Here is a 9,083-nt window from a genome sequence, read left to right on the forward strand (position 1 = left end):
ATTACAACGCGTTTTTAATCATATTTTATGGTAGCGGCCATCAATCGCCCTGTATAGTCCTTTTTCCGTAACGATTTTTTCTAGTAGACCTTAAGCGACGTCGGGTAGTACATTCGTCTACTCATAGTCATATAAGCACAGAAGAAAAAATATTGAAGGAATTTCCCAGCTTCCTTGAACCTCCAAATTACAACGAAGCAGTTCTCTATTAGGTACAACATCATGTCTAAACTAAGGGAACACCTTTCGCGAGGCCTCGGCGTCTCGGTCCAATCAAGCAGAAAATTGCACAGGAAAAGTTTCATCAAATGTTGGAACTAGGAATATGTCGAGTGTCATTTCACCTGTTTCGTCACCCTTGCATATGGTGCTCAAAACAGGCGACTCAATATCATCACTACATCGGATCGTTATCCGATACCTCATGTACAGGACTTCACAATGAACCTAAATGGGTGCAAATTGCTTTCAAGATATCGTCAGCGCAAACCACATTACCCCCGTGACTGAATAGGATATCTATAAAACGGCCAAATCCTCACCATTCGGATCGTTTGAGTTCGTTCGCATGACATTCGTGCTGAGAAATGATGGACACACATTCTAATTTGACACTCTAGTGATTTTGATTTCGTTTTTATTTACATAGACGTTATTTTAATAGCCAGCCCGTCAAAAGAACAACATATGGAACACCTTCGAACAGTGCTGAAGCGTTTATCGGGAAATGGAGTCAGGATAAAATATTCGAAATACAGTTTCGGTTTAAATGAGCTATAATTTCTCAGACACTGCATTACAGCTGAGGGTAATATTCTTAGCCCGAGCTAAATAACGGCCGGTGGTTGTTCGTTGAAGACAGCTCAAACCGGGTTTGGCACGAATAATCGAACAGATGTGGTTAAATATGCCATTGGCGTAGAAGACCATATCGATTCTTGCCCGCGCAACGTGTGTAAGAAGGAGAAAAAGCATAGCTTCGATGTGTTTGATTGTTGTGTCAAAAAACTTATCGAAAGTCAACGAATAAAAGTGTAAACAATTTTGAACCAATCATTTAAATTGTTGATTTATTTCATTTCAAATATGGTTGGTTGAAAAGTTTCGAAACTACGCTGAAAATTTTCAGGACCGTAAATGAAACATTTATTTAATTTCAAAAGTTGTTGGTTGAAACGTTTCGAAACTCCGCTAAAAATTTTCAACCGTGAATGAAACATTTATTTCATTTCAAAAGTTGTCGGTTGAAACGTTTCGAAACTTCGCTAAAAAATTTCAGAAAAGTGAATGAAACATTTATTTCATTTCAAAAGTGGTTGGTAGAAACTTTTCAAAACTCCGCTGAAAAACTTCATGACCGTGAATGAAACATTTCACATTTATGGTTTGTTTGTCGTACTTATGGCACCCTTTTTTTCATCCACGAAGTCTGTTAATTACTGCTGTAAGTTTATATATAAGTTTTCATATACGACTTCGTATATAGGTCATAGTAAGGTCGGATATCGCTTTTTAGTTATGTTAGTCTACATTTTATTCACTTGAACACAATAAAAAACTCTTTGAAAATGCATAATAGCATTCACGGTGTCGCGGTATTGTTTTCGTTTACCACATGGTTTTTCATTGATGACAGCTCAAGCCAAGCTTGCCAAGAATAATTGAACCGGAAGACAGCTCGGCTGTACACACAGCTTAGTTCTGTACTTCACATACTTTGTGTGATTTGCTCGGTAGGTTTTGTGATCAAGGAAAAAAAAGCTTAAAAAATTAGACAAGCAATGTTTTGGAACAATAAAAATATTTGAAAAATTTTGGAATAATTATTGAAATTTTAAAAATCTGATACATAATTTATTTTTCATTTTAAAGAAGGCCGAAAACGGATACAAGATACATGCGATTTTGAACGGCTCAAACTTTGACAGATTCTGAGATGTCATTTTTGACAGTTTGATGGCAGTTAATTTGAAAATGAGAACACAAAATTATTTTTTAACTAATTGTTTAAAGACCCCCAAACAATACGGCATGTGTCCGTTTTAATTAATTAATAAATAAAAAAAATAATTGTTTAAAGAAATTTATTAAAACAATAAACTATTTGCAATTATTAGCATTGCATATTTTTCTTCCAAATATACAGACATTGGTTGGTTGAAAAGTTTCGAAACTACGCTGAAAAATTTCAGGACCGTGAATGAAACATTTATTTCATTTCAAAAGTTGTCGGTTGAAACGTTTCGAAACTTCGCTGAAAAATTTCAGGACCGTGAATGAAACATTTATTTCATTTCAAAAGTTGTTGGTTGGAACGTTTTGAAACTCAGCTGAAAATTTTCAGGACCGTGAATGAAACATTTATTTGATTTCAAAAGTTGTTGGTTGAAACGTTTCGAAACTCTGCTGAAAAACTTTAGGAAAGTGAATGAAACATTTATTTAATTTCAAAAGTTGTTGGTTGAAACGTTTCGAAACTCCGCTGAAAATTTTCAACCGTGAATGAAACATTTATTTCATTTCAAAAGTTGTCGGTTGAAACGTTTCGAAACTCAGCTGAAAATTTTCAGGACCGTGAATGAAACATTTATTTGATTTCAAATATGGTTCGTTGGAACGTTTCGAAACTCTTCTGAAAAATTTCAACCGTGAATGAAACATTTATTTCATTTCAAAAGTTGTTGGTTGAAACGTTTTGAAACTCCGCTGAAAATTTTCAACTGTGAATGAAACATTTATTTCATTTCAAAAGTGGTTGGTTGAAACGTTTCAAAACATCGCTGAAAATTTTCAGGACCGTGAATGAAACATTTATTTCATTTCGAAAGTGGTTGGTAGAAACTTTTCAAAACTCCGCTGAAAAACTTCATGACTGTGAATGAAACATTTCACATTTATGGTTTGTTTGTCGTACTTATGGCACGCATTTTCTTCATCCACGAAGCCTGTTAATTACTGCTGTAAGTTTATATATAAGTTTTCATATACGACTTCGTATATAGGTCATAGTAAGGTCGGATATCGCTTTTTGGTTATGTTAGTCTACATTTTATTCACTTGAACACAATAAAAAACTCTTTGAAAATGCATAATAGCATTCACGGTGTCGCGGTATTGTTTTCGTTTACCACATGGTTTTTCATTGATGACAGCTCAAGCCAAGCTTGCCAAGAATAATTGAACCGGAAGACAGCTCGGCTGTACACACAGCTTAGTTCTGTACTTCACATACTTTGTGTGATTTGCTCGGTAGGTTTTGTGATCAAGGAAAAAAAAGCTTAAAAAATTAGACAAGCAATGTTTTGGAACAATAAAAATATTTGAAAAATTTTGGAATAATTATTGAAATTTTAAAAATCCAATACATAATTTATTTTTCATTTTAAAGAAGGCCGAAAACGGATACAAGATACATGCGATTTTGAACGGCTCAAACTTTGACAGATTCTGAGATGTCATTTTTGACAGTTTGATGGCAGTTGATTTGAAAATGAGAACACAAAATTATTTTTTAACTAATTGTTTAAAGACCCCCAAACAATACGGCATGTGTCCGTTTTAATTAATTAATAAATAAAAAAATAATTGTTTAAAGAAATTTATTAAAACAATAAACTATTTACAATTATTAGCATTGCATATTTTTCTTCCAAATATACAGACATTGGTTGGTTGAAAAGTTTCGAAACTACGCTGAAAAATTTCAGGACCGTAAATGAAACATTTATTTCATTTCAAAAGTTGTCGGTTGAAACGTTTCGAAACTTCGCTGAAAAATTTCAGGACCGTAAATGAAACATTTATTTCATTTCAAAAATTGTTGGTTGAAACGTTTCGAAACTCAGCCGAAAATTTTCAGGACCGTGAATGAAACATTTATTTGATTTCAAATATGGTTCGTTGAAACGTTTCGAAACTCTGCTGAAAATTTTCAGGAAAGTGAATGAAACATTTATTTGATTTCAAAAGTTGTTGGTTGAAACGTTTCGAAACTCCGCTGAAAATTTTCAACCGTGAATGAAACATTTATTTCATTTCAAAAGTTGTCGGTTGAAACGTTTCGAAACTCTGCTGAAAATTTTCAACCGTGAATGAAACATTTATTTCATTTCAAAAGTTGTCGGTTGAAACGTTTCGAAACTCAGCTGAAAATTTTCAGGACCGTGAATGAAACATTTATTTGATTTCAAATATGGTTCGTTGAAACGTTTCGAAACTCTTCTGAAAAATTTCAGGAAAGTGAATGAAACATTTATTTCATTTCAAAAGTTGTTGGTTGAAACGTTTTGAAACTCCGCTGAAAATTTTCAACTGTGAATGAAACATTTATTTCATTTCAAAAGTGGTTGGTTGAAACGTTTCAAAACATCGCTGAAAATTTTCAGGACCGTGAATGAAACATTTATTTCATTTCAAAAGTGGTTGGTAGAAACTTTTCAAAACTCCGCTGAAAAACTTCATGACCGTGAATGAAACATTTCACATTTATGGTTTTTTTTGTCGTATTTATGGCACGCTTTTTCTTCATCCACGAAGCCTGTTAATTACTGCTGTAAGTTTAAATATAAGTCTTCATATACGACTTCGTATATAGGTCATAGTAAGGTCGGATATCGCTTTTTGGTTATGTTAGTCTACATTTTATTCACTTGAACACAATAAAAAACTCTTTGAAAATGCATAATAGCATTCACGGTGTCGCGGTATTGTTTTCGTTTACCACATGGTTTTTCATTGATGACAGCTCAAGCCAAGCTTGCCAAGAATAATTGAACCGGAAGACAGCTCGGCTGTACACACAGCTTAGTTCTGTACTTCACATACTTTGTGTGATTTGCTCGGTAGGTTTTGTGATCAAGGAAAAAAAAGCTTAAAAAATTAGACAAGCAATGTTTTAGGAAAATAAAAATATTTGAAAAATTTTGGAATAATTATTGAAATTTTAAAAATCCGATACATAATTTATTTTTCATTTTAAACAAGGCCGAAAACGGATACAAGATACATGCGATTTTGAACGGCTCAAACTTTGACAGATTCTGAGATGTCATTTTTGACAGTTTGATGGCAGTTGATTTGAAAATGAGAACACAAAATTATTTTTTAACTAATTGTTTAAAGACCCCCCAACAATACGGCATGTGTCCGTTTTAATTAATTAATAAATAAAAAATAATTGTTTAAAGAAGTTTATTAAAACAATAAACTGTTTACAATTATTAACATTGCATATTTTTCTTCCAAATATACAGACATTTTACCCAAATCTAGGAAAAGAACAATGTTTTAAAAAATTATTTTGAAAATAAGTCACAGCACGCTGTGACTTCAAAAATCCGATAAATAGTTTTATTTTCGTTTTAAAGGTTGCCGAAAATAGGTACAAGGCAATTGTGGATTTATGGAATTGAATAGGGAAACAAAAGAAATATGTTTAATAAATCTATTAAATTCTATAAGCGAAAAATAAATTATGTGTTTTGTTTACAATTTTCTGGCCGTATTGCTACAATAAAAAATGTTCAAAATAAAAGTGCAAACCTTACCTTGGTAGGCAGTCATTGAAAAAAAGGGAAAATACCACTGGGATGTAAGAAATTGTGATATATTTCACTTAAAAAAATCATACTTCAACATTTTTAGGAGTAGCGGCGGATTCAAACAACATCGAGAAAAAAGGAATAGCGAAATAACGATATAAATATAACCATTCAATAAACCTTTTAAAATTATTAGCATTGCATATTCGTCTTCCAAAAATTCAAACATTTTACCCAAATCTAGGAAGAGAACAATGTTTATATTACCTCGACACAGGACCGGCATGCGGGAGAGTCAGGATCGCACATCCGAATATGGAACGCGAGGCAATAGCGGAACCGGTCTTCACACAGCAGAACCGGGGTACTGAAGCACAGCGACGTAAGCATTCTACAATTTATTCACTGAAACACAATGAAAAAACACTTTAAAAAATGCATAATAGCATTCACGGTATTGTTTTGCTTTACCACATGGATTGTCATTGATGACAGCTCAAACCAAGCTAGGCACGAATAATCGAACCGGTCTTCACACAGCATAACCGGGATATCGAGGCACAGCGACGTAAGCGCTCTACATTTTATTCACTTGAACACAATAAAAAAAACTCTTTGAAAATGCATAATAGCATTCACGGTGTCGCGGTATTGTTTTCGTTTACCACATGGTTTTTCATTGATGACAGCTCAAACCAAGCTTGGCACGAATCATTTAACCGGAAGACAGCTCGGCTGTACACACAGCTTAGTTCAGTACTTCACATACTTTGTGTGATTTGCTCGGCAGGTTTTGTGATCAAGTAAAAAAAAAGCTTAAAAATTTGGAGAAGCAATGTTTTAGGAAAATAAAACTATTTGAAAAATTTTGGAATAATTATTGAAATTTTAAAAATCCGATACATAATTTATTTTTCATTTTAAACAAGGCCGAAAACGGATACAAGATACATGCGATTTTGAACGGCTCAAACTTTGACAGATTCTGAGATGTCATTTTTGACAGTTTGATGGCAGTTGATTTGAAAATGAGAACACAAAATTATTTTTTAACTAATTGTTTAAAGACCCCCCAACAATACGGCATGTGTCCGTTTTAATTAATTAATAAATAAAAAATAATTGTTTAAAGAAGTTTATTAAAACAATAAACTGTTTACAATTATTAACATTGCATATTTTTCTTCCAAATATACAGACATTTTACCCAAATCTAGGAAAAGAACAATGTTTTAAAAAATTATTTTGAAAATAAGTCACAGCACGCTGAGACTTCAAAAATCCGATAAATAGTTTTATTTTCGTTTTAAAGGTTGCCGAAAATAGGTACAAGGCAATTGTGGATTTATGGAATTGAATAGGGAAACAAAAGAAATATGTTTAATAAATCTATTAAATTCTATAAGCGAAAAATAAATTATGTGTTTTGTTTACAATTTTCTGGCCGTATTGCTACAATAAAAAATGTTCAAAATAAAAGTGCAAACCTTACCTTGGTAGGCAGTCATTGAAAAAAAGGGAAAATACCACTGGGATGTAAGAAATTGTGATATATTTCACTTAAAAAAATCATACTTCAACATTTTTAGGAGTAGCGGCGGATTCAAACAACATCGAGAAAAAAGGAATAGCGAAATAACGATATAAATATAACCATTCAATAAACCTTTTAAAATTATTAGCATTGCATATTCGTCTTCCAAAAATTCAAACATTTTACCCAAATCTAGGAAGAGAACAATGTTTATATTACCTCGACACAGGACCGGCATGCGGGAGAGTCAGGATCGCACATCCGAATATGGAACGCGAGGCAATAGCGGAACCGGTCTTCACACAGCAGAACCGGGGTACTGAAGCACAGCGACGTAAGCATTCTACAATTTATTCACTGAAACACAATGAAAAAACACTTTAAAAAATGCATAATAGCATTCACGGTATTGTTTTGCTTTACCACATGGATTGTCATTGATGACAGCTCAAACCAAGCTAGGCACGAATAATCGAACCGGTCTTCACACAGCATAACCGGGATATCGAGGCACAGCGACGTAAGCGCTCTACATTTTATTCACTTGAACACAATAAAAAAAACTCTTTGAAAATGCATAATAGCATTCACGGTGTCGCGGTATTGTTTTCGTTTACCACATGGTTTTTCATTGATGACAGCTCAAACCAAGCTTGGCACGAATCATTTAACCGGAAGACAGCTCGGCTGTACACACAGCTTAGTTCAGTACTTCACATACTTTGTGTGATTTGCTCGGCAGGTTTTGTGATCAAGTAAAAAAAAAGCTTAAAAATTTGGAGAAGCAATGTTTTAGGAAAATAAAACTATTTGAAAAATTTTGGAATAATTATTGAAATTTTAAAAATCCGATACATAATTTATTTTTCATTTTAAACAAGGCCGAAAACGGATACAAGATACATGCGATTTTGAACGGCTCAAACTTTGACAGATTCTGAGATGTCATTTTTGACAGTTTGATGGCAGTTGATTTGAAAATGAGAACACAAAATTATTTTTTAACTAATTGTTTAAAGACCCCCCAACAATACGGCATGTGTCCGTTTTAATTAATTAATAAATAAAAAATAATTGTTTAAAGAAGTTTATTAAAACAATAAACTGTTTACAATTATTAACATTGCATATTTTTCTTCCAAATATACAGACATTTTACCCAAATCTAGGAAAAGAACAATGTTTTAAAAAATTATTTTGAAAATAAGTCACAGCACGCTGAGACTTCAAAAATCCGATAAATAGTTTTATTTTCGTTTTAAAGGTTGCCGAAAATAGGTACAAGGCAATTGTGGATTTATGGAATTGAATAGGGAAACAAAAGAAATATGTTTAATAAATCTATTAAATTCTATAAGCGAAAAATAAATTATGTGTTTTGTTTACAATTTTCTGGCCGTATTGCTTCAATAAAAAATGTTCAAAATAAAAGTGCAAACCTTACCTTGGTAGGCAGTCCTTTAAAAAAAAAGGGAAAATACCACTGGGATGTAAGAAATTGTGATATATTTCACTTAAAAAAATCATACTTCAACATTTTTAGGAGTAGCGGCGGATTCAAACAACATCGAGAAAAAAGGAATAGCGAAATAACAATATAAATATAACCATTCAATAAACCTTTTAAAATTATTAGCATTGCATATTCGTCTTCCAAAAATTCAAACATTTTACCCAAATCTAGGAAGAGAACAATGTTTATATTTTCAATATTTTCTTAAAAACTTATTAACACCCATAAGTCATAAAAAACATATTTTCAAATATGAAGCATAATTCAAGCTGATCCATTGCACTTTATTTTAAACAGTCACAGGAAACAGCCAGTCTGATTTCAACAGAGAAGGGAAAATGCAGGAAGAAAGTGACATTTTGAAGAGGTTAGTTAAAGGAGAGACTAAGACAAGGAAGGTTTGCAGCGGGTGAGCACGAATGCAGGGATACTATCGGGGTCGGATGAGGTGGAGGAATATAAACGAAGCGTAAAAGAATAATAATAATGTACAGGA

The 9,083-nt window shown here is 32.8% G+C and overlaps 1 long non-coding RNA gene across 3 annotated transcripts; it reads right to left on the reverse strand.

Annotated features, from left to right (window-relative positions):
- Nucleotides 1-5,173: 5,173 nt before the first annotated feature.
- Nucleotides 5,174-7,880, reverse strand: LOC118517478. Of its 3 annotated transcripts, none has more exons than XR_004908317.1 (4): nucleotides 7,498-7,880; nucleotides 6,206-7,431; nucleotides 6,012-6,131; nucleotides 5,174-5,945 (listed from the first exon to the last, which is right to left on the reverse strand). It is a non-coding gene; the product is annotated as an uncharacterized LOC118517478 (long non-coding RNA). The 3 variants fall into 3 exon arrangements; XR_004908316.1 differs by having other exon boundaries at nucleotides 6,012-7,431; nucleotides 7,498-7,617; nucleotides 7,692-7,870; XR_004908315.1 differs by having other exon boundaries at nucleotides 6,012-7,431; nucleotides 7,498-7,869.
- Nucleotides 7,881-9,083: the final 1,203 nt, after the last annotated feature.

Source organism: Anopheles stephensi, chromosome X (genome assembly GCF_013141755.1).
Source record: "Anopheles stephensi strain Indian chromosome X, UCI_ANSTEP_V1.0, whole genome shotgun sequence".
In the NCBI taxonomy this organism is placed as follows: Eukaryota; Metazoa; Arthropoda; class Insecta; order Diptera; family Culicidae; genus Anopheles; species Anopheles stephensi.